Genomic DNA, 27918 nt, shown 5'->3' on the forward strand with positions numbered 1-27918 from the left:
TAAGAACAGGAACCATAAATCTCATCAGGCATTTCACCTTCCATGATCGAAACAAGAGTTTGTCAAACTGGTTCTTGTTGAATTTTTTTAAAATGTCCAGTGAAAAGGAAGGTAGTTTGCCCTGGTTCAGGGATGTTTGAATCAACTATGAAAACCCAATGTACGTATAACCTTCAGTAAAAAACACTCTCAGCCTGAAGGAAAGGCAGTAGTAAATTCTTCTAAAGGCCCATATATTTCTAAACCAAGCATTTAGGTACCATATTCCACCTGAGATCCTTTGATAATATGGATTTAAATGTCTAATCATCTTGAAAGAGCAAACAAAGTTTTTTCTTCTCACTGGTGTGATTATACATTTACCCTTTTATCTACTTTTCCAGAATATGTAATATGTAGACAGAGGTATTAAGATGGATTTCAAATAAGTTAATTAAACTTTGTTCCCATTTAAATCAACGGGAATGAATTCAAGCCAATGACTAAATTGTGGCATTGATTTCTATTAGTTTGTCAATCTCAATTCTTTTGGATTTAACTCACTAGATGTACATTCCCTAAAGTAAAGGGAAGACTTTTGCATCCCATACTAAGGAAGTATGCGGCCTGACTTCTTTCCTTGCAGCCATTTGCCTGTCACCTTTGCTCCATTCTTTCCCTCTCTCATCGCCAAGATAACACAGATTATGATCAAAGGGGGCTAGTGGGGGAACACCGAGGATGAAATCCTTAATGCAGCTGGAATGAAATATGGCAAAACTTAGCGGTCTCGGATTGCCTCATTACTGCACAGAAAATCTGCAAAGCAATGCAAAGACAGATGGTATGAGAGGCTAGACCCAAGTACCAAGAAGACAGAATGGTCATGATAAGAAGAGGAGAAGTTGTTGCATATGGCCAAACTTATGCCAATGTAGTGGAGAACTATTGGACAAATTATTAGGAGAACGGCTGCACTGTGCTTGGAACGCTATGCACTTCTACTGGATAAAGCTGCACAGAGAGATAATGAGGAAGAAACTTCAGATGATCCGCAAAAACTTAAACCTGGAGAAATTGACCCAAACCCAGAAACCAAGCCAGCTAGGCCAGATCCCATTGATACCTCCCACCAGATAATTCGCTCCAGTTTCCTATCCTGCTCTAGGCCCCCCTGTTTGTATTCTCCTAGCCCATGTGCATCTGGCCTATCCCATCCTGATTTATTCCTTGTCCATAACTGTTATTTCACTTCATACCTGATGTTATATCCCGCTGTGTCAATCTTTCCTTTATTGTTTTTATGTTATTGTTTTTTGTGGTATATTATTTTAATTTTATTTAAATTTTAATTCTAATTATTATTTTGCTGTATGTATTTCATTTGTTTATTGTATTTGTCAGGCTTGGCCTCATATTAGCCACCCTGAGTCCCTGAGAGGAGATGGTGCTGGGGTATAAATAAAGTTTAATAATAAGGATGAAGATGAACTCGAGATGCTTTCTGAAGCAAGAGTTCAGTTGTCTACTACCCAGGGAAAGAAAGCCAAAAAGAAGGCAAGAAAGAAACAGCTGGAAGAAGCAAGGCAACTTGTTGCTTTTAAAAAGAGAAGGGAACTTCATGGAGCAGGGATTGAGATACTGAAAAGTAAGTGGAGGACACATCATATGTATATCTTGCTATACTTCTAAATGTAGTAATTGCCCCTTTGCATGGATGTGGCTTACATATGCATGTCAAGCAAACTGACAAAGGAATAAAAAATCTATTGTATTATTTAACCTGTAGTCTATTGACACAAGCAATATTTATCAAGAATTCAAAATAAGTGAGGGTATACACATTGATTACTGCTATTTGTACTTCATAGCATTCTTAATGAAAGCAAAACATATCCAGTGACAACCCTGATTTGTGAAAAAGGAAAAGCTTACACAGTCTAAGAATCTGCTAGGGAGTTTTTCCTGGTATTGATGTCAGGTTGCCTGGATGGTAATTGTTTGGGTTGCCTCCCTTTGAAAATGGGAGCAATATTTGCCCTAGTTCACACTGTTGGAACTTTTCCCTGTTTCAGTGGTTCTGAGATTGGAATTTTATTTCTATAGATGTATTAATATGTATTGGTTTTAATATGTTTTAAGTTACCTTGGTTTCCAGGTTCTGGGGAAAAACCAGATATAAACGAATAAAACCACCACCACCACCAATGCCTTTTGAAGTAACACCTGTCTTGGAAGCAATGGACTATAATTCCATGTAGAGGAAATGTATCAGCTTTTGAAAATCTCCTCCTAACTCCTCTGGATCATAAAAGTGATCACTCATTCAAGAGCATTTCAAAAGATACACTGATTCAATGCATCTGCACAAGAAACACAGGCAATAGAATGTTAGCTCATTTCTTACTTATTGTTTTGTGCCTGTTAAGGAGCTAGTGTATCTCAAAGGAGAAGAAAAGCATTTACTTTGGAGTTTAGATTAGTGTCACATGAAAAGATTTGAAAACTGAATGAAACCTTTATAATTAAGAGACAAAAGAGAGTGAAAAAGAACTCTCTAAGTGGGATATAATCAAGTTCTCCAGCAGATAAACCTCAAAATTGAATACCAGGTGTATTATTTGTGAAAAGAAAGGCAATGAAATTATACCATCCCCAATAGAGGACTCTATGAATAGGGGTGAGGAACAACAAAAGCTGAATGCTTTATTCCCTCAGGCAGTTTTCCAGGGACTGGGAGAGTGAAGAGATGTGATTGTGTCCTTGATGTCACTTGCAAACTACAAGTTACTAGAAACCTAGTCAGGATCTTGTCTAGTTCCTTCACAGACATCCTTCCAAGTCTTAGCCTTCTTTTTATTTTTAACTGCAGTTTCTTTTCTGAGGAATGACTGAATGAAGGGGTGGAAAATCTTGAACTCTTTCAATGTCTTCACTATCTATTTGGAGCCCCCGGTGGTGTAATGGGTTAAACCCTTGTGCCTTTCGGTCAGCAGTTCGAATCCAGAGAAAGCAGGTTGAGCTCCCTCTGTCAGCTCCAGCTCCCCATGTGGGGACATGAGCTGGCAGATGGCCAATTCTCTCACACCAGAAGTGATCTGCAATTTCTCATGTCGCTCCTGACAGACACACACACACAAAAAATCTACTTTAAAAGTTATGTAAAGGTAACTTTACACTGACTATTTATCCCTAGGGATGATCCAGAGTGGCAAATAGCAGATCAGCCCCAGGATGGTTTTGATCACCAGCTCCCTGACCAGTGCAGAGATAGGAGTGAGTCCTGATCATTTAATGGCCACCCTTATCGTCTCCCCCCTACTCTTATCATCACAGTGCTAAGTAAATGTGACATGGCTAGTGGTCATCATTTGTTACTTCGAGTGACATCAGCTAGACTTCAACACAGGAGGGGGAGGGAAAGAGGAGGAATCACCCCCCCCCCCTTCCCTCCCTTCCATTTCCAATCACTTAATCACTCTGGCTAACATCATTCCAAGCAATGTGTGATGACCCCTGGCCACTACAATGATGAAAATGAGAGGGGGCTGGAAGTACCATTCCATACCCACAGGTCACTTGATCCAGGAAAGTTGAGATGGTTGCATAAGCAGTTGCAGCCGGTTCTGTCTTGGAGCCAGCCAACCTGTTTACGTGAGCCTAAAATCATGATTTATTTTGAATTCTCAAGGAGAATTTGGAGCAACCAAGATTTTTGTTACCATGGTTCAAGTTTGCTTTCAGCAGCCTTGGCCCACTTTTACCCAAACCAGCTCAATGTGTCAATGTGCTGCCAAGGAGTTGGCCACCCCACTTTTGGGATAATGGGTCAGTGTAGCTGTGCCCAGAATTATTTATGGCCATTTGTTTATTTTTCAGTAAAAAATATGATAGCTGGGACCCAGTACTGGTAGTACTATGCTGGTTGTGCAATGCGGCTCTCACAAGACTATGCTTCCCTGTTTTCCCTCCCCCTTTCCACCGAACTACCTTGTCAACTCTGTGCTGTGACCCTTTATGTCCAATTGTATACTCATTTTGTCCTTTCTTTCTTGGGTTTATTTAGTAATCCATCCAAATATTTGCTATTTTCTGCTAGCAATATGGTGACATCTCCATATCTTACATTGTTGATGTTCCTTCCTCCAGTTTTTACACCTCCTCCTTCCAAGTCTAATCCTGCTTTATGTATGCTCAGTGTATAAGTTAATCAGACAAGGTAAAAAATGCAGCCTTGTGTGATCTCTTTACCAATTAGAAACTATTCTGTTTCTTTGTATTCCCCAATTCTGATTTATCCAGCAGCTACTGCTGTAGGCAATGAGGACCTGTTCTTCTGTCAGTCAGAATGCAATAATCTGGTGGAATTGTGACAGAAATTCTACTTCTGATTATAACTCTGGAAGTAGATCATGAAAGAGGGAAATAAATGTTAGCCTGCTGTATACCTCACCTATTGACTGGAGAATAGATCCTTGTTGTTCACAACAGCTGCTGCCTAATCAATCAGGATTGGGAGGGTCAGGCCAGGAGAAACTACTTTGATACCCAATTGAGGTAGTTACATAACTAAGCAGTGTATGCAAAATTCTGCCCTGTATTTTTAAATAGACAATGAAAATATGAACATGATGTAGAAAGGTGAGTCCCCCTAGGGGTGAGAAAAGTGGTATATAAATGCTGTAAATAAATAAATAAATAAATAATAAGTTTGTTGAAAATATGAACATGATGTAGAAAGGTGGAAGTCTGTTGCTATTTCAAATTTCAGGTTGAAGAGAACTATGGCATTTCTGCTGGTAACGTCCATGAGGTGGGTAGGCATGGCCCAACCGGGTTGAATTCTGAATTGAGAACCTGAGATGTGGGATGAGATATGAGATATAGGATGAGAAATTATGTTCTTATTGGATTATGTCTGATCCAAAACTGCAGAATAAGGTAAACAAACCTTGTAGAAGGTATACAAACAATCTACAAACCCACCAAGAAAATCCAACAAATGCTACGTTCAGCAAAGGACAAGAGGGATCCTTTCACCTCTGCAGGAGTCTACCGCATACCATGCAGCTGTGGACAAGTCTACATAGGGACCACCAAACGCAGCGCCCAGACACGCATCAAGGAACATGAAAGGCACTGCAGACTCCTTCAACCAGAGAAGTCAGCCATAGCAGAGCACCTGATGAACCAGCCTGGACACAGCATATTATTTGAGAACACAGAAATGCTGGACCACACCAACAACCACCATGTCAGACTACACAGAGAAGCCATTGAAATCCACAAGCATGTGGACAATTTCAACAGAAAGGAAGAGACCATGAAAATGAACAAAATCTGGCTACCAGTATTAAAAAACTCTAAAATTATAACAGCTAAACAACAGAGAGGAAAAAACCAGGCACAGATTAACACCTCCCAGCAGCAGATTTTCCCAGGCACAGGCAGGCCTTCAAATGCTAATGAAGGTGATCAGCTGAACATTCACACCTAACTGCAGCAGGGAAGAGCTCCTTGCCCCACCCCAGCCATTCCACAGATATATATAAACCCATTGTCCTAATTCCAACAGACCTCTACCTCTGAGGATGCTTGCCATAGATGCAGGCGAAACGTCAGGAAAAATGCCTCTAGAACATGGCTCTATAGCCCGAAAAAACCCACAAGAACCTAAGGTAAATCCGATTGTTGAATTCCAATCATTTACAGATTGTATTATGCCAACGAGTCAGGAATTCTCTCTCTCTCTACTTTAGCCACCATATCACACTGAGAAGTAGCATCTATTAGCAAAGGTAATGTTCTACAACTGAGATTTTAACTGGGATTTTTTAAAAATACTGTTTATATTTAATCATTTTAATGTTTGCATATTTGCATATTGTATAATAATAATAACAACAATAATAATAACCTTTTCCATGCAATTGTTTTTCACCATACAACATTGAAATGAGTCCAGTCTTTGGGGTTTATGCAGCCCTCCAAGGGCCTTCAGGGTTAAAATAAATCCTCAAATGCTCACTAATAGGCGTTGACAGCAATTATGCCACAGTCTCCTGGCCATTTTGGGTCCAAAACAAATCTTTTAAAAAAAGATCTTTTATAAACAAGATTTTTGAACCCAAAAGTGTAGAATTTGGGGGTATTAAGGACATTCTAAAATTTTGTTTATGGGGATACAATGAAAGGTGAAACCTTCCAATGTCTTCTACAGAGGGCATTGTAGCCCCATAATTCATGGCACTTACCCATTCCTGGGCATTGCCTTAATGCTGGGAATGGATTCAGATTTAGTCATGCTTAGAGGAAGCTCATTGTATTTAGTCATGCATAGAGGAAGCTCACATGTATAAATATGTGAGAGGAAGCCACAGGGAGGAGGGAGCAAGCTTGTTTTCTGCTTCCCTGGAGATTGGACGCGGAACAATGGCTTCAAATTACAAGAGAGGAGATTCCATCTGAACATGAGGAAGAACTTCCTGACTGTGAGAGCTGTTCAGCAGTGGAACTCTCTGCCCCAGAGTGTGGTGGAGGCTCCTTCTTTGGAAGCTTTTAAACAGAGGCTGGATGGCCATCTGTTGGGGGTTATTTGAATGCGATGTTCCTGCTTCTTGGCAGGGGGTTGGACTGGATGGCCCATGAGGTCTCTTCCAACTCTTAGATTATATGATTCTATGAGTCTATGATTCTGTGTTGGTGACTCTTTTTTTAAGATTAAATGTTTTATTAAGATAGATTAAACAAAACTGGCATGCAAACATACAACAAACAAACAACAGATTAAAAATACTTTTTCTAGAGTAATACTATTCCACTGTAAACAACAACAAAATAATTACCAACTACAATCAATCCACGTTACCTAACCTAAGGGATTTACATTCTCTCTATGGTGGTTATATTCTCAGTTTTCTACACCCATTTAGTGAAAAGGAATTATTGCTATATCCTTTCTCACATGTCTAGTCCAAAAAAAAAAAAAGTGATGGAGATTTGGCCCCCTCTTTGCTGGAGAAACACAATAAATGGCCCCAAGTTTTTCTTAAGATTAGTTAGAGATTGCTCCTTAATCAATATAGTAAGTTTATGGTAATTGATTTCTGTGGACCTCCTTTATCATTTTGCAAATCTAAATTCAAACTCTTATTTACATTGTAAGCACTTTGGGGCAAGGGCCTGATTATGGATTTGGCAACATGTGTAACACTGAGAGTAATGCATAATACATGATATTCAAATAATATTAACCATAATTTAGGGAAGACAGAGAAAAATACTATGTATTTGGCAGGAAACTGAAATTTCCCCAGGTTCCTTGTGAGACAAACACTGCTTAATCTAGCATAAAATGGAGAACCTAGAGAAAAGGCACACTGAAGGATCAGAAGAAGAGGAAGAAATGTTGAAAACCCAGATGGCTCAGCAAAGGATCAGCTAGCAGCATAACATGCAAAGGAAACAAAATAAATCCCAAAGGGCGATACTAATAAATGTTCACAGTAGGGAAGAAACATCTCTGGAAAAAGCTTCAGTCAGAATATAAACTGAAGCCAGGCAAAAGTTTATGTGTCTCAATAGATGTCCTAACCAGTTTTCAGCAGGAGTTCTTTTAAAGAGGCTTCATGCTTCTGTGCAGGGTTTTTCTAGCAAAATCACATTATTAAAACTTATGAGATTTGTATGGTTTGGAAGTGAAACAATCTTTTAAACTTTAACCAATGAGGCTAATTGAGCATGGAAACACATTCTGAATACATTTGTGTGTCTAATGGTTTCCTCCCTTTTGACTGGACACCAAAGAGGAGCCAGGATTAAGACCTATTTTGAAGAGAATTCTGCAGAAATAAGTGAGGTCTCTTTCAAATTAAATACACTTAGAATTGTGAGGATTGGTGATAAATTTATGAATAGGTTCAAACCTGTGAGTTCCTTTGATGTTGGTTGTTAAGCAACCATAATGACAACAAACAAGTGACAACCATCATCATAACAACAATGATTATTATTTTGAAAAGAGAGCTGTGGCAATATGTTGGAATCTATATAAAATATTATTTATAATCCACAAAGAAGTAGTGGAGACTTAATCCTAGAAAGGTGTTGAAAATGGTAACATAAAAAAAATCTTATGTGGAAAACAGAATATCACATGTCAGCCATAACTGTGGTTAGGAAAAAGAAAACTAGGATTATAGCTGTGGCAACTTCAAGGAACACATTAGAATTGAAGGCAAGGCAAACAAAAGGATAATGAAATATCAGAACCTATAAATTGAGATTCAGCACCTATTGGAAAAGAAAACAATAGGTTTCAGTAGTGATAGGTGCTCTGGGAGCAATTCTTAGTGGCTGGCAAAACATCTAAAGATATAATCCAATAGCATAATCACAAAATAATAATAACAATATTGTTGAACACAAAAGTACAGTATGTTCAAGCATTTAGGACTTTATCTCATAAACCCAAAGTTCTACTACAGTCATATTATCATTGATAGTGGACACATACTGGGTCTTTATTTATCATGTCAGAAGCATGTTGAGGGGACAATAAAAATGAATTAAAAACACAAACATTTTTTTTAAAAAAACTTGGCATTATGCGAAATATCCTTTGACCAGAAGATGGTCACTTGGAGTGCCTCTGCTGCTGTTGTTAGAAGGTCCCCCGTTGTGCATGTGGCACACTAGAAGTGACTTGCAACATACTGGGTTGAACACCTTCTATATTGCACTTCTTTTCAATCGAACGATTGCCCAAATTTACCAATTTGTGGTTTTATGGTTATATTTCTGCCCACCCTCTTTACCTCTATTGCTGTTCCTTTATTTAAAATGCAATTTCACAATTTCAGCTTTGAAAAGCAAATAAACAAAAACAAAACACAAATATAACTTTATATGCCAATGTATTCACTTGCTGTTCTATTTTTTTTTTTTAGCAATTGTGCTGTGAACATCAGACGAGGCTCTTTCTGCAATCCACGTGAAGAAAGTTTCCCATTAAGAGCCCTGAATAGTAATACATACCATTCAAGAATGTGTAAATGAATTGCCATGTATGTATACGAACAAGTTACTGGAGAACTGAGTACAGGAAGTCCCCAAGTTATAAACAAGATAGGTTCTGTAATTTTCTTTTCTTTTCTTTTTTTTTTGGGGGGGGGGGGGGGGTTGGAGAGACTTGTGTAAACACGGATTGGTGATAAATCTTTAGTTGAGACACCTTTTCCCCATGAAAACACTTTCAGGAGTGAATTTCCCTTCTGAGGAGTAGATGTCTTCCCTTCCTGTTGTGTCACTAGCATTTGTAACTATTAATTGTTTGTAAGCCAGATGTTTGTAACTTGGGAACTGCCTGTATAGCAAAAATCATGGAAATCACCAGGAAAATGCACTGTAAGAAATATATGAGCCCTTTTGAAATCCAAATAACTTTATGTTTTCAGTTTTAATTGTTATTGAATGAAGGGATGATCCCTGATATTGATTGTGCATAAATCCTATTCAGGCCCTAGACATTTGGATTTACAGAACAAATAAAAAGAAGTAACATAGCATGTACAAAAAGCAGCTAGGTTAACAGGAGATTATAAAAACCTAGATTTTTCAAATCATTAAATTTCAAACCCTGGTTTTCCCCCTCATATAAAGAAAGTAAAATTAGCCTGCTCAAGAGCATGTAACTGTTGGGTTAAGCTCTACAGTCAAAAACATTTTAAGCTTTTCTAAAGAATTAGGCCCAAATAGTCAGCATCTGGTAGGAGCCCAATGAATCAATATATGACATTAGAAAGCACTAGGAAAGATGGGCTGGGTAGAAAAAAGGTCCCTTCCAACAGGTGACCTGTCAGAAGAAGTGCCACTATCTACAGGAAAGAACCCCAGGAGCACAGCAGGAAATTATACACCACTTAGTTGATTTCCCATTTTAGAGAAAGTGCTGAAATTCTTTTCAGAGATCAAAGAGTTTGGATGAACTTTGACACAGCAAAGTACATAGTTATGAAAGAACAAAGCTTCAGCAAGTTCTTGGTTTAACACAGTTAAACACCATGCACTAGAAGGGGACCTTTTCTTCCTAGAAATACTTTGTTACTGACTTGTTTTGTTTTGCTCAAGTTTTATGTCACAATGAAAGTATTTCTGGACCTCATACCGATGAGTAGCAAGTGATAACAATGGCATTAAATATATTACCATACCAGATTGCAACTAATGAATAAATATTGAAACATGCCAAGAGGAAGGCACATCAAGCCAACCCCGGCCGGGACCACCTTTCACCTGGAAACTGATGCCCTCACTGCAGGAGAACATGCAGGTCAATAATATGGCTCCATAGTCACCTACATACCTACCGCCAGGACACTGCACTTGGAGGACAATCTTACTCAGACAACGAGGGATCACCTAAGTAAGTAAGTAATAAGGATCAGGTTTTCTGCCCCCCTAATAAGCAACATTTATTTTAATTTGGGACACTTGGGAGCATGAAATCCTGTGGACTATAGAAGACTGCAGCTGTAAACTATTTTTTTCCAGCTAGAATGCATATATTTGTCATGTTGCGCAGAATGCCTCACCCAGTTGATATACATTTCTCTTCTTATCAGAGGGCAAGATTCTTTGAAGACACTTTAAAATCTGGTTCCATTGAATCCTGTGAAACTATTCATATATAAAAAGGCTTTTCTTAAGCTGCTGACCTCATAGACAGGGGAAGGTTTCTCTCAAGTCCAGAAAAAAAAAAGAATAAACAGATTATTTAGACAGAACTGTTAATCCTTTGGTGGCAGGTCAAAAATTCTCTTACCCAATTTCTTTTCTGAGAATCAGTGAAAGCAGGGTAAATAGTTACAATTTATATAAACCAAGGATGTACGTTTAAAAGACTTCAGGGTTGCCTGCAATACTAGAATTTTAGAACATGTCAATGGCTGACAATGTATGAACAAGAAAGACAATTAGAGAACAGACAAACCGTTTTAAACCTGAATGCAAGTCAAGTTATAGGAAAAAGCGATAACATGTAAGCTTGAAGACCTGTCTTGCAGAAATGATAAACTTGCTAGGAAGGGCATTACTGTTACAAAGAAAATCTGTTCTTTACTTCTTGGTTGAAGAGATTCACAACCTCATCAGACAAGGGAAGAATTGGCAGCATGCTCCACATCTCCGCTCTTTTAAGCACGGATCCCGCTGGCTTCTATTATACAATGTACAACTACTTCCAACAGGACTCCGTGCTTAAAGGGGTGGCAAAGAGGAGCATATTGTATACCATTAGGAACAATGGGGGGGGGGGGGAGCTGACACTCAACACTTCTTCCTAGCCCAAGTGGGATGATCAGCTGGTTGAATCAAGCAATGCAGGGTATGGGGTGATGGATTCCCCATGCCTCCTGACATGCATTGCTGAAATTGCCATGATGCAGGGTGATTCTGGTGACCTTTATTATGAAGTTGTCATTCTGCTCTGGATCATACGCAATAGTTCCAATCTAACATGAACAGCAGTGGAGAAAAGGTACCGTTTAGATACAATTACCAGAACTCTTCATCACTGGGTTACTGGGATTTACAGTCTAAAGCATATGGAGACCTTCATCATTCCCAATCCAGCATAACAGCATTAGTGAGATCATATGCCTGAACAGGGAATTCAAACAAATGTTTCCAACCAGTCTTTTATCAGGTTATAATCAAGAAAGCTATTTAACAGTAAACCATAAGCAATCATAACGAATGATTCCTTATCATTGGCAAAAGTCAATCATTATTAGCCCAAGGGAATGACACCAAGTTACATTCAATGGACCCATAGAGCATGAGTAAATAGCCAGGGTTAATCTTGGTGCCAACAGGTGGCTATCTATTTCTCTTCTTGAAATTTTCCAGAGAATGATAGTTTTCACTGATTCAGAAGCCTGTCACATTCAAAGGCTGCATTTGTCCCTTTCCTCTTGAGATAACCAGTAATTAGGAGTAAGTGACTCTTATATCAAATGCCTCAAGTACCTACTGGGCAGTCTATTAACAAATTTGGGTGCCCACAATGTACCAGCAAGTTGTGATCTGAATGAAGCCAATAGATAAAATAGCCTGAAAATTGCATCTCAAAAACCTTTGAATTTGGAATTGACACATATGGAATGTATCAATTCCAAAGCCAACTTAGATACCTCAGGAATCCTAGTTCAGTCCATGAAAAATTGACTAGCCAATTCCACACTAACAGGTGAGTTGGTGGAAAGGATGCAGCTCTGTTGGGAATAAGATGTCAAAGAAGGTCAGTCATCTTTAGCTGTGCCTCATGTAAACTCATGTCTTAAACAGATGTGAAAGCAATGTTTTTGGCCGACAGCTATGACAATACCCGAGCTTCTATGGTATTTGTATATTCTGTAATTTAAAAAATCTCATAAACTGTAGTCCTGATGCCAGATGTCAGAAAAACCCTTTCATGTGCATAAAGGGAGTGTAAGCAATTCTGGCATATCCTGATTACCAGTGTTTTCCTCAAAGTGATCCCTGTCTTTAACTTTGTTCATGCCTTTCTCTTCAGTGCTGATAGCTGCTTTGTTCCATGGTGTTAGCTAGAATCCTACTGGTTTCTTATATATGTATACTTCCACCTATGGAAACATTTGTCCAATATGGAGTATTTGTATTCAGATTGAGATTGCAGAGGCAGAATTGCACGTGTGGTACTGTTACACAAACAGATGCTTATTTGTTTCATTGCACAGTTGAAAATAAAACATGACACAATGAAAAATTTTAAATGCTTTAGTTCCAGATTGGAAATTCAAAACACAAACATACAGACAGAAAAACTAGACGAAAATAACTCCAGAATCATTTGTGATGTTCCCAGAATACTTTGGAAGATCTATGCACTGATATATGAGCTGGTTTCTAGGAAAGACTGGTTAATCTTTCCATGGTGGATTCTAAATTTCCCAGTTCTATTTCATTTTATTCCATTTCTTCATCAATTATGAATGTTTAGCTTTCATGTGATCAGGTTGAGACATTTTTGTTCTTGTTTCCTTTAATATGTGCATTTTCCAATAATTTTCTTCATATAATACCTTTTGAGATTACCTTCACCACTATACAATTGTTATGGATTTTCCCCCAATGTATGTATACATTTTGCTCAATATTCAAGTACTTATTAATATATTGAGATGTGTATGACTACAAAGGGATAACTGATGTATTAATTTTAGAAGTACAGATTAGATGTACAGATTATTAGATGAGTCTGCATTACAATGAGAATCAAGTGGATCTCTGTGACATAAAACTGAACTACATGTAGGCTTAGTTGCTTCAGTTATATTTCTGTCACTTTATATACCTCTAATTCTCCAAGTGGAAAAAGATTATCATGCAGAGTAGGTATACAATTCAGTGGCTGGATCCATTTATTCTTGTATGTGACTATAAATGTATGAAGACTCTGCTTTGACAGAAAGCCTTGGCATGGTTATTTTCAATGTCAAGGATAATGTGAGCTAAATTTTGTAATCATCTCAGATAGCATTTGTCTCTGGCATGCTGTATGTGTGCTGAATGCTTGTTTGATTTAGTGTTTACGTATAGAGTCTAATGTTGCCTAATTATTCTGTGAATGCAAAATGAAAAATCAGATCTTTACAACAATCCAATTTTAGAAATTATGCAATTACCCATTAGATCTTTCTTCTCTTTGATTCTGCAGGGCAACAAAAACATTTCTTGACTTCTAACTTAAAGGAACGCCAATTATTTTTTAAATATATTGAACAATTAGAATTCAAGTGTAAGAAACTGCTGAATACTTTATGGTTCGGGTTTTCCCATTAAAAACAAGATTTTATTTAGACCCAACTTTGCCATCCCCATTCCATGGAGTGAGTAGAAGAGAATGACTCAAGAAAAGAAAACACTATGACCAGTATTTTATAAGATCATTTTTTTCCATGAGCCACATGTTTCTATGAACAGCTTGACAGTATTGGGTTTTCTAGATTTCCTAGTAAGGATGATAAAAGTGACAGGATCCATGAACAGGAATGTTATAGGATATGTTCTGGCCATTTCCTGCACTTTCAGAGTGCCACCAGAGTAAAAGGCAGATACCAAAAGCCATCTCTACACACCTGTTCATTCAGTTGTGACTCTGTTCTGTCCTTAAAGCCACTATGGAAGGGGTGACTTGAAAAATCACCTGCATTAAAGGATTCCTTTAGTACCTGCATCTGCATCCTCCTATCACATTAAATCATTTGCTTGTCATGAAGGAAGAGATTCGTGTTCCACACAGTGCCCAGGATAGACTAGCCAAACGGTCAGCTCAGACACTTCATCATGACTGATGAAGATGGAGAATAGGTCCCATTCCAGTTTGGTCCCTTTTCTATTCTCACCACCACCATGTGTAACTGATCTGATTTCTGCTGGAAGTAGTTTCTGTATCTTCAGAAGCACAACCAGATACTGTGTGGATACCCCATCTTTCCATTCCCTGGATACTAGCACTAATATGCAGTCCAACAGAAAGTGCCTAAATTAGGTGCTAGATCCCATCTGCTCTGATTAATCCCTGGACAGAAGTCTGCCAAAGAATATCAAGTTCTGTGGGCTATATTTCAAGTGAAAGAACTGACAAAATCACTTCTGAGTGTTTCTTCCCCAAGAAAACTCCATAAAATGCATGGGGTCACCATCAGTTGACAGACAACTTGAAGGTACACATGCAATCAACAGCAATTAGTTCTCTTGTACATAAGTATATAAGATATTATTGAACATAGCACTAAATGTTCCTTGCACAAAACTATTAAAAACATACACAGGCATAAAAGAGGTTTATGCCCAGGGTTTTTCACTAACAGGATTCCAATCTCAATCTGCAGTTTTCATGATGCTACATTTATACTTCTTGCATCCCCTAGCTAGAATCTAGAATGCTATTTCATTATCCCCTTGTCCCAATTAGAAGCTTTTCATATTTGTATAAAATATGTGTGATATGACTGAATACCAGTGCTTACAGCTAGGAGTGTGTCAACTTTTGTTTTGATCCATGAAGTATCAGCCTGCTAGCCTTCCTCATGGTTCACATTCATTCTCTCCTGATAGGATTATTTCATTGTCATCATCACTGTGTAATAAGATATATCAAGTTCAAATTGTCACCAACTAATTACTGCTCATGTTGTATAACCTTGTATTAGTCTAAAATGTGTTATTCTTGGATTATTATTTTTTTTCTGAAATTCTGAATCTCTTCTTGACATTCCTTTCAAAGTAGATCATATGCTCAAGAAAACAGAAGGTTCAGTGGCATAAAACATCAAAATCATGTAACGATTTTGATTCCTTATCCCCAGTATTTCAGAGCACTGATCTGTTGAAATTAGTTTATGTCTCCGCTCCCTTTCATTTGTTGGATTTGTGGTGGAATGCATTACTTTGGGAATGTGTTAGTTTGTGGATTAAATGACTTGGAATAAATTATTTTTTGGACTTGGTTTCCCACGGCCCTGCATCCAACAAGGTGAGCAGCCCTACTAACTGGAGAATCGTGGAACCTATAATCCCAAAGGGTAGGTTTCCCACACTCTGACCAGAATCCTCTTGTCAGCTATACTACACGTAAGATCCATCTGCACTATTGAGCGGTTACCCAATTTTTTACATTCACAGTTGTGAAAACAGTGTTTCACAAGCATAGCTATTGGGCACATTTTGCCATGTTCTTAGTGTAACTACAAGTGGAGGGAATCTTGTTGATTACTTGTAATTAGGACAAACCCATTCAATCAATTATAAAATGATAAGTCAACACATAGATAAATCTCATCAATTCCATGGGCATACTCTAGTTCGGCTTAACAGCAGAATTCAGTCAAGTCCTTTCAAATTGCCAGTTTATTCATCCTGTACTGTAGCTTCATTTGATTATCCTCATGCATTCAGTATTGGTCAACAAAAAAGAACATATGATAATCTGCATAATTTTCGTATTCACTATAAACATGACATGGTGTGCGTGTAGCATAGTCTATTGGTTAGACTGAAGTCACACAATCACAATGTAGGATTAGAGCTTATGCTTCTTGGTATTTTCCTGTCAGAACTAAACTAGAATATGATGACAACCAGGAAGAATATCCCTTCAGGATTGAGAAGGGTGGCATACAAATATTGCAAATTAAAAAAAATCGAGCCCTAGTGGTTGAAATGAGCTGGAGAATGCCAATTGTACTTTTTGATACCACCAACTATAGAAGAAACCTCATCTGATGAGTTGGTGATATCAGAGAACAGAAAAAATTCTCAGGAGAACTAGCTTGCTTCAAATATCTGAAGACTAACTCAGAGAAAGACATGTTATGTCTTACATCTATTAGATATTCCTAAGGCTGGATCTACACTGCAAAATTAATGCACTTTGATGCCACTTTAGCAGTCATGCCTCAGTGCTATGGAATCCTGGGAGTTGAAGTTCAACGAGACACCAAAACTCTGGCAAAGAAGGCTAAATATTTGTAAGACTGGAACTCCTATGATTCCCTAGCATTAAACTATATCAGATGAAGTGGTATCAAGGTGCATTAATTCAACGGTCCAGATTTGTGGTGCTTCGAACTCTAATAACAGCCAGGAAGGAGTTAATCAATGACATCATTTTTAAATTAGGATTATACAGCAATTGCTGAAAAAACATCTGTCTTGTAGTGCTCCCTCATAGCTCCCCTGCTAAGAGACTTATTTTGACCCATAATGGAGTAGACAGCACTTGATAGACCAGTTCCCAAAGCTGTATTCTCTGTATAGGAAGCTCTTGGAGCTTCCTTCAAACCCTATAATTATCTTCCCTCCCATGACATCTGGGGCCAAGATGGACCATGACAACAGAAAAGGCAAACATGCACAGAGTGGTCTGCCACAACAAGAAATACAAAAAAGTTACAGAAAAAGCAAACAAGCCCACTTCCTGCCCCAGCTCTTTTGAAGTTATGTGAGCAATTAGAAATGTCAAAGGGATCATTGAATGTTGTATTCCATTGGAAGTGGTGACCATAAACAGTTGGTGAACTGTGATCCATGGATTTGACTCCAGGCTGCAAAGGCCTGGGATTTCTTTGGATATGCTTTCAGCTGGAGATCCCTCCCCCCAGTTGCTCTGGGCCAGAGTGAAGAGAGGGGAGGCCAGGGGACAGTTCCATCGTGTCTCCTGGATATGCCATCAGCTGGAGACCGCTCTCCCAACACCAACTGTTGCTCTGGGCCAGAGTGAAGAGAGAGGGGGGCAGGGGATAGTTCCACCTTGCCTCCTGTGCTATTCTAATAATATAATATAATATAATATATTGTATATTCATATAATATTTAAAATATTATAATGTAATGCAATATAATAATAATATATTATTATTATATATTTATATTACATATAATATTACATGTAATCATATTGTGATATAGTGGTATGGTGCAATATAGTAATGTTTAATGCTGATATTGTACTATGCTCATAATATAATATATTGTATGTAATATATACCTTGTAAGCTGCTCTGAGTCCCCTTCGGGGTGAGAAGGGCGGCATATAAATGTCATAAATAAATAAATAGGTAGGTAGGTACAAGTCTAAATCCTATGATACCAGCACTTAGAAAGATGGAAAATGTGTATAGAAAGGGGGGAGGGAAATCTCCATCAGGGAAAAAAAATTATGAACGTATTTTTAAAAATGGTCAAAAACCATGTTTCATGTGCTTAGGAAATGATGAAGAGGGGAATACTGGTTGAATAAAAATCTTCTTAGTTCAGAAAACAGTATTTTCTACATAAGAAAGAACACATTTTAAAATCTGTTTTCTGGACAGTCTGTTTTATGCAGACTTTTCATAGAGAAAGCAATCTGTTACAGCATTTTTGGCATTGGAATCATTTTGCACAGAATAAGTCCCAAACTATCTTGAAAAATTTATGGTTTTTGACTACTTGTTCACAGTAGGAAGCAAATTGCTAACATGGTGTTGAGAATGAAATTAGTGAAGAATTACATCCTTATAACCTGCAGAAATGCACAGTTGATGGGCATTTTCCCCCTTTCATTTTGCATCAGTGGTGCATTTCAAATTTGAATTTTTCTGCTTGGGTTGTAAAGAAAAAGGACTGATTTGTACAAAGTCAGTGATATGCAAAATGGTTATACTCAAAGCGTTGAAATTAGGAGGGGCTTTTGCCCTCTGCTCCCAAAATGTATTACATTAGATCCCGGAACATTTCCTCCCTTCAATATATAGAAGTAAAAGCCCATGTGTTACATTGTGTGATGAACCAAAGGCGCCTTGTAATGTTATTCTACAGGAGATGGAAAAGCCAGCAATAAAAACATTGTGACACTCTAATCCCCATGCAATAACAAAGACTTAGAGATAGGGAAATGACACATTCACTGCAGCAGGGACTGGAGGCAATCTCTGTTGCAATGATTCAAATGCCTGATATGAAAGAAATGACCTCTTCTGCTAATCTCCAGAGGAACGGCATCTACTATACATACATGCATTCATTGGAATAACTTTGTGTATTTTTTAAAAAAGAAATGCACTATGGCATAGACGATTGCAGTACCAAGATATTGCTAAACAGCTATATAGAGAATTAATATAGAACCTTAAATATATTTCCACTTTTCAGGCATTGCCATTTGATATCATGGCTTGATGGTGTAGAATGTTGTTGTTTGTAGTTTGGTGGTGTTACTTTGGATGCATCTACACTATAAAATTCATACCATTTTACATCACTTTAACTGCCATGGCTCAATGCTATGGAATCATAGGAATTATAGTTTTTCAGTGGATTTAGTCTTCTCCTCCAAATAGTGCTGGTGCCTCCCCAAACTACAACTCCAGCATTCCAAAGCATTAAGCCATGGTAGTTAAAGTGACATCAAACTACAATAATTCTACAATGTAAATGCACTGGCAGACTGTTTTGCTTGAATACTTTCTAAGTACTTTGCTAACATGCCAATCCCAATATTCCATAGAATGGAGTTATGAGAGTTAAAAGTGGTATCAAAATACTTTGTGTGGAATAATAATAATAATAATAATTTTATTTGTTATGCACCTCTCCTCGCAGTTCAAGGCGTGGCACAGTTAAAACACACCACCATAAAATACATACAACAAGATGCACATATTAATAATAATAATAATAATAATAATAATAATAATAATAATAAACCTTTATTTGTACCCCGCTACCATCTCCCGAAGGACTCGATGCGGCTTACAAGAGGCCGAGCCCAAATACAACAATAAAAAACAACAACAATAATACAGCAAAATAAATCAAAAACAAAGCAGTAACATTAACAACATACGATGACGCAATTAAAAACTATGGCAGGGCCAAATGTAATAATTAAAAGTTAAAATTAAAAAGTGCTGCATGACCAGAAGAAAGAGTGGGTGTTTGGAGAGGGATGGGTATGCACATATCCTAAATCTCTGATAAAGTGCGTTGGGGACAAAATGCTTGGAGTTTCCTTATTCTGAGAACAACACTGGAATAACCGCGTTTTCAAGCTCCTCCTAAAAATTGCCAGCGATGGGGCTTGCCTGATATATTAAAACACATTACTATAAAATGCAAAGATTAAAATACAATGGAACGTAATACAGATTTTATTCTGGCAATGTACTACATTTTGTTTGTGGTCCCCAAAAGAGCTGAATCATTAATCAATAAGATTTATTTATGTGTTGGTGTTTTATTCAACCATTTATTCAATGGTTACTCCAGTTGGGGCTAAGCGACAACACTCAGGGCAATATTTCCCCCACTGTGTTATTTCACAGTCAACTAAGAAAGATGTATCATGAGCAATGAGAATAGCATTTGGGCCATGGCTTTATATATATTTAGAAGTATTTCTTCCTTATTTATATTATCCTCCTCCTCAAACCATAGAATCATAGAAGAGTTGTGGAAGAGACCATGAAGGAACACAGAATCAAACTACTCCTCACAGATGGCCATACAGACTCTGATTAAAAACCTCCAGACAAGGAGGCTCCATCTTACTCCAAAGCAGCATATTCCACTATTGAACACCCTTACCATCATGAAGTTCTTCCTAATATTCAGGGTATATTCCTGAAATTAGAATCCATTGCACTATGTCCTAATATGGCTGTCAAGTCACTTCTTCTACAAGTTCTATTCTTATTCTTATTATTCAAGTATTTATTTAGAAAGACATTTGCATGCTGCCTTTGAGCACCTCCTACAGAAGTGTCCTCGCAGTTGTTCATAGCAATAGCACAAAATACAAGGAAAAAATGAGACTGTAGAAACAAACAAAAGATAGCACTGGGTTGCTGTAAGTTTTTCAGGCTGTATGGCCATGTCCCAGAAGCATTCTCTCCTGATGTTTTGCCTGCATCTATGCCAGGCATCCTTAGAAGTTGTGAGACTCACTCACTCACTCACCCACACATACGGATGACTTTAGAAAGAGGTAGCTATCCACAGACTAGACTGCTCCATCACAGCAGGTGAGGATAGAGTCCTTAATACAAAATTAGATAAGAGTAAATGTGATGTTAGGGGGGAAAAACATCTTGCCAGTTCCTAGTTTTAATTTTATAATTGGTTCCTATTTTTACAGCATCATTGTATACCTTCTGGTAATTTCAGACTTAGATGAACCCATCATGGGATTTTCTTTGTTCAGAAGAGTTTTCCCACTTCCCAAGATAGAAACCCACTGGGTTTCTATGCCTGAGCAGGGAGTCAAACCCTTATCTCTAGAGTCATGATTCAGTGCTTAAACCACACTAGCGCTTTTCACTGTGTGCATGCATTAAAAACCCTAGCAACAACAAAATCTTAGTTTCCTTTGTTTGTGAAAGGATTCTCACTTTGCCTTTCTATGAGATACAGTTTCCCATGGCTTCTCAGCATGTTGTTTCTCTTTCTTCTTTGTGTTTCTGAAACATTAAGGCTGAAGATCAGGACAAGGAACCTTGCCTAGGTGGGCACATGCTAATTGGTTGCTAAGATGTTTTGTGTCATTTTGTTCCTTATCTAGAGAGCCGGTGAAGGAAATACGTGTGCACTTGGTCAGTCTTACTCAATAACATAATTTGCCATTGAAGCAAAGCTTAATCATTTTCAGAGAAAGGCACATTAATGGACTTTACCAACCCCAGATGATTTTAAGGTACATTGGGAGACCAGCAAACATTAATCTATTTCTCAGAACACCAAAGGCCTCCAGCTCTCTCTTCCACTTAATTTGATTCCTGTCCTGAGAACAAATTGACAATGCATTAACTTAAGTGCTCATTTTTAAAAAGGCTTGTAAATGAATGCTTTTGGGTTTGTAAAAGCCAAGATAACAGCATGAAGAAAGCTTTATGGAAATTTGCAGTGCTTTTAACCCTAATACAAGTCATTTCAGTGGCACCCAGTTCTTTTGATTATGATAAGGTCAGTTTATACCCTAAACCTTCAATTCTTAAACTGGTAAATGTGGGATTCAAGTGCAATGGACAGAAATCAGTTATGCTGTTTTGTTTGGAACCAACATTGAAAGAAGGAAAGGAACGACACTGAAATGCAACATTATCCAACTCTTCCAGTTCTGAAAAAGCACAGCTTTGTGTAAGAAGTTGTTGAACAACATTCAAAATAAGGCAATGGAGCAAAAAAAAAAAAAAACCCAACATTTCCTTGAAGTAATTCGGTCATTTGTCTGAACTCTAATGTGGTTCTTTGACGATAAATGTCAGGACTACTATTTAGAACTACTGGGATAGAGAATATCCACAGATGTCCTTCAAGACATCATGTTGAAATAACAACCAACTCTTCCATCAATTTTCGAGCTTTGAGGCTTTTTAGTAAAAAAAAAAAATGCATAATAACATTTGGTTCAAAATACAAAATACTATTTACGTTCCTCCAAAACCTCATTTTTGAGATATATATACACTCATGAAAAAAGTCCAATAGTTTCTGTCTGTCCATTTGGTACTTAATCACAAAAAAAATAGCGGATATTCGCCAAATTTGGAGTGTATTCAGAGAATGCTTTCACTTGAACTATAGGGTTTGTTGGATGAAAGAGAGCCAGAGTGGTGCAGTGATTTCAGTGATAGATTACAACATTGGGGGCATGGGATTTGAAGGCCTGCGTGCCATGAGGATTTACTGGGGACCTTGGGTAAGTGACACCCTCTCTGCCTCAGAGGAAGAAAATGGAAAACAAATTCATAAATTCTGCCAAGAAAACCTTATAGCAGAATATATGGTTGCAACCATCAAAAATAATTAAAAGGAACACAACAATGATATGGAATACACAATATTCCACTGGAGGTGTCTGTGAGGGCAACTCAATTATGTCCTTTCTGTAGTTTTACCAAAATTGTACCATATATTTGGAACACTCTAGTTCAAATTATCTTTTCCTTCATTTGAAAGATGCCACTGAACTGAGTTGACAAGTCAAGGCATCTGAATTATATCGATATCATTGTATGCCCACTGTCCATATATAAGGTTTGGAAGCCAAGTCCTAGTGTTATCGAGAAATCAGACGCCCTACCCCATCCCCCAAACTATGAATTATATAAAATGCTAGCTTATGTACCTGGCAATGTCTAGGTTATGTCTTTTGGAAAGGATAGACATTAGAAAAAGTAATAGTTTGTTTGTAGATTTTATTAATGCTCCCTTTATGAATTGCATAATGATATGGGTGGGCGCAAGTCCTATCATTCTCTAACATTTCCCCCCAAACCCTGCCAGTATTTAAACTAGTAATTGGGGGTGAAGGAAATGAGCAAAGAGATATCTCCTTTGCATCAAAGACATGGTTAATGGAAGTATGCATCAGATTCATTAAAATTAATAAAGCTTTAAAATTTAAAATGTTTAGCAGACCATATTTTAGTTATTGTGTACCATTGGTTGGGAACCACCGACAAAGATAGATAGATAGATAGATAGATAGATAGATAGAGACAAACAGACCGATATCTATATATCTATTTGCTGGACTGGATGGCCCACAAAGTCTGTTCCAATTCTATGATAGATGATAGATAGATAGATAGATAGATAGATAGATAGATAGATAGATAGATAGAACATAGTCAGTGGTTCTCAACCAGGTGTTTTGGCCTACAACTCCCAGAAATCCCAGTCAGTTTACCAGCTGTTAGGATTTCTGGGAGTTGAAGGCCAAAATATCTGGGGACCCACAGGTTGAGAACCATGGACATAGATAGATATAGAAATAGATACATTAGATGGATAGTCTGCTAAACAAAGGAAAGAAGGAAGGAAAACTCAGATTTCAAAGTGCCAGGCAGAAAGACTGAAGCATAGTGCTTTATCCAAAAATATTTATGAGGTATATTGTTACAGAGACAAATATCGAAATACCTCTAAAACTCCACATTGACAGTACCTCATCTGTCACTATCTAAACCAGCTTTTTTTTTGCTGTAATAAATAAGTCCTTGAGAATAATAGCATTTATGCAAGTGACAACCAGGAGAGAAAAGGCCCCTGGATATCTAATGTGTGCAATCTATGTTGTTCCATAAAGTACAATTTTAGATGTCACTGATTATTTAGGCAATAAGACACACTGAGTAATGTGCACCTAAGCAATTATTGCATAGCTCGAGTGGTATTGTCAAACTCAATGCCTAAGGTACAGTACAGATGCTCAAATCACCCCTGGAAGAACTTGCACCAGAATCTTGATGAAATGAGATGGAAATAATCAAGGAAAAAGCCTGTCTGTGCATACATTCATTGGCTGGGAATGACATGAGTTTGACGGGACTGACTGACAACCCCTGCAGAAAACTTCATTTGTGTCAGATTTTGAAGCTAGCACATAATTGAAAAGACAACCTGCTGTGTTAAACACACATTTCACCTCCAGCTCAACCATGCTTTTCGAAACCAAAATTTCTACATATATTTGGAGTTCTTGCTTTAGATTTGCAATGTGTGTAAAAAGACAACATACACACACAAGAGAGACAGGCAGACAGAATACAAAGATAGCCAAGGGAAATATATGTAGAAGCATTGTCATTTGATGTTCATCCAAATATGACTAATTGGAAAATATAACAACAAAAACAACAATATTTATTTCTTACCTTGCTCTTCCTGTGGATCGAGGCAAGGGTCAAAAACAAATAACAAAACACATCACATCATATCAGTTTAAAAGATCATATAATAACAATGTATATTAAATTCATCAATAAAGACTGCTGGAAGAGGCTGGTGGTCATTATAGTGATTTAAAATCAGATAACATCTTGGGCTGACAAATCTGTTTCAGAAGGTCATTCACAGTCTGGGGCAGCTGAAGAAAATATCCTCTGGGTAATAGTCATTTTAGCTTTGGCTGATTTAAGTCAATGTCTCCCAGAGTATTTGAGTGTGCAGAGATGTTGTTTATATGGGGGAAGAGGATCCTGCAGGTAATCTTGGCCAAACCATGTAAGGTTTTAAGGTAATAACATATACTTTATACTTGGCCCAAAACTAATTAACAGTCAATAAAGTGGAGGAGTATTTGTCTTTTTGGCAATCCATTGGATCTTTAGATCTCTTGTTCAGCACCAAAATTCAAATGAGTTGATTTTCCTTCTATGGGCAGTATTCTGAATGAATGGATGGAAATGACAGAGCCATTGGGAAGTGCCCTCAACAATGAAAAGGAATTGACACCTAACCTGGGATCCTGGGATCCTTATTTTACTCCAACCAACTAACACCTATCCAGAATATCAGAGGCACATCTCCTTTACTGCATTGTTCTCACAGTCATTCTTCTTTCTTCCATTATCCTGGACTCCACTTTTGCATTCATATAACACATTGATGACAGCATTTCTATATGCCATGGACAGGTATTTATGTGATTTGGAGAAACAGAAAAAGGCTGGTCTCAATCCTGATGGACACTTCCAAATCATGGGTGCATCTATACCATAGAATTAATACACTTTGACGACATTTTATCAGCCATGGCTCAGTGCTACAACCTTCTGAAAATGAGTGCTGGTGTCTGACTAAACCAATTTCCATGATATCATAGCATTGATACCATAGCATTGAACCATGACAATAAAAATGGGCTCAAGCTGCATTCATTGTACAGTGTAGACTCAGTTCATTCCAGCAGCCATATTAAAATTTTATCCCTATAGAAGTTAGTGTAGGAACAAGTTCCAAAACTCCTGTTAGAAGGTGCATATTTAACTGATACACTAATTTAAATCTTGTAGTTTGCACATAGTGTGAACGTAAGAGTTCTTCTGGATCGAAACAAATACCTATGTATACATAACAGCCAGCAAAATAGGCAGGGCATGAATCGCATTCAACAGTTGCATATGAAGACATAATATATTTGACATTCTCGGCATGGTGCAGGTAATATTTAGAGATTAAGACCTGTAGCTGCTGATAGCTTTATCCTATATAACTTTATCTATTTCCTCCTTAAAGCTATCTGCCTTTGGCCATTGCTGTATCTTCTGGTGATGAATTTAAGTATGTGCCTACTCATTATTCCTGTCATCTGTCCTGAATCTTCTAGCATCAACTTCCAGTAGGTGACACTGGATATGTTGTTTGTTACTATTTGGTTAAGACTGTTATATGTGTTTGTGTGTCTGCTGGTGTATGTTCTTCACAAATAATACCAATCTCCTCTATTCTATGTAACCCTAATCATTTCCGTCCCAACCAAATAGTAACAAACACTATAATATTTAATTCTAGCCAGCTGTTCTTACCTTCAACTATCCCTCTATAGAAAATTGTGTAGACTAAGAATTCAAATGTTTTCCAAAATACTAATTATCAGACTACTGATAACTTTGGTTATTACTGGCATTTTGTGCTTAGCTCTCAGTGCATTTTGTTGCTTAGTGGGAAATCTGTACAGTAAAAACATGATGATGAACAAACATCAGCACAATATTATGCATACCGCTGATGCATTACATAGTTTTACTTCAGGAAATTAGTGTTTGGATTACATGTTTGAAGCACAGAAGTTTATATCCCTTATAAAATTTTAATCCCAGCTAGGTTAATGCTTTCTTAATATGCACACAAACACCTGAGCTTTATTTTTGCCATAGCTTTCATTTCTTACTGTAATAAAACTGCCATCTGAATACTATAAAGATTCAGTTGTAGCCATTCCAAACAGGGAGACAGATTCCTTCATGTAAATCACTTATCACGAGGGGTGTGCTGCATTCTCATGCATTTCTCTCTGTGGTTCCACAAAACCAATTGATGGTAAAAGTAATTTTTCCAAAACACTGAAGGCTCATCGTCACTGTGTGTTGGATCCTGGCTGTCTTTATGTTTTTCCACTCCTGGTAGATAGTGTGAAGTAAACACAGTTTAGCCCCACATTAAGAAAAGCTTGGGGAGTCAGATTTGGCATGGCGTGGACAGCAGGATCAGGTCAGATGGCTATCAGTGCCATCATCAATGGAGGTAAAAGGCGATGGATAGGGCATGAGCTACTGCCATTGTTGCTATCAGATGGCCACAGACCTCTATGAGAGCTCCTGGCCACTGTGGGTGCTCCATCCTGACATCATCAGGATGCCTTTGGTGATGGCAGCACAGGGTGTCCATGACATTCAGGAGCTCTCATAGACCTCTGAGGTCATCTGGAAATGATGACACTGACGGCAATTGATCACCCAGAAGGGCCAATGCCCTGAATTAGACCATCTAGAGAGTGGTCTAGAGTGTGAGTCCCCAGATGTTTTTGCCTTCAACTCCCAGAAATCCTAACAGCTGGTAAACTGGCTGGGCTTTCTGGGAGTTGTAGGCCAAAATACATGGGGACCCACAGGTTGAGAACCACTAATTTAGACTTTGACCCATTGCCACTGTGGGTTCAAGATGGTGCATGTGACTGTCTCCAGGGCCAGATGTAGCATTACTGTTCTAGACTGGTACCTTATTAACCAGTCATTGTAGATTAGGCTTTAGAATGCATTTTTATGTATACATGTCTTTTATGCATCCAAAATGCATTTCTCTAATTGTAGTGGTAGTTATAATAGTTTGTAGTTGCAGTAGTTATGCTTTACATTATACATTGTATTGGAGGAAGAATATCTTAGAAGGATCAGAAAAATCTTGAAATCAAAGCTCAATAGAGAAAATACAATAAAGGCAATCTGTACTACACTACAATGCAGGCATAATTAACTGGGCACAAGCCAAATTGGACACCCTGGACAGAAAAACACCAAAAATTATGACCATAAATCAACCACTGGACACAAGAAGTGACATAGACAGACACTGCCTACCAAGGTCTGAAGGAGGAAGAGGGCTGCTCCAAGTCAACCAATCAGTAGAAGAAGACAAAAGGGGCCTGAAAGAATATATCCAAGAAAGCCAAGAGCCAGCATTGAAAGAAGTCCATAAGGCTGAGATGCTGAAAGCCAAAGAATTGAAAGAAGAGTACAGAGCCCAACATTATACACCATGAAAAGAGCAGTGGCTAAGCAATCCGCTCCATGGGCTGCATTTTAAGAACATCAAAGGGAAGGTAGACAACAGGAAAACATGGGAGTGGCTTAGAAAGGTAATCCCAAAAGAGGAAACTGGAGGCCTGTTTTTGCTGCACAAGAACAAACCCTACAAACAAATGCAATGAAAACAAAAACTGAAAAATCCAACAATGACCCAAAGTGCTCATTTGTGGCTGCAAGAAAAAAGTCAAGAATGACTATATTGAATGTCACAGCAGGCTAGCAGCAATGGTGCACTGGAAACTTTGCAAGAAGTATGACCTACCCTGGAGTAAAACCTGGTATGAGC

The 27918-nt window shown here is 37.9% G+C and overlaps 1 pseudogene; it reads left to right on the top strand.

Moving 5' to 3' along the window:
* Window positions 1-599: 599 nt before the first annotated feature.
* Window positions 600-27586, top strand: LOC132770278 (cell division cycle 5-like protein pseudogene; annotated as a pseudogene).
* The last annotated feature ends 332 nt before the right edge of the window (window positions 27587-27918 follow it).

This window comes from Anolis sagrei, chromosome 3, assembly GCF_037176765.1.
Source record: "Anolis sagrei isolate rAnoSag1 chromosome 3, rAnoSag1.mat, whole genome shotgun sequence".
NCBI lineage: Eukaryota > Metazoa > Chordata > Lepidosauria > Squamata > Dactyloidae > Anolis > Anolis sagrei.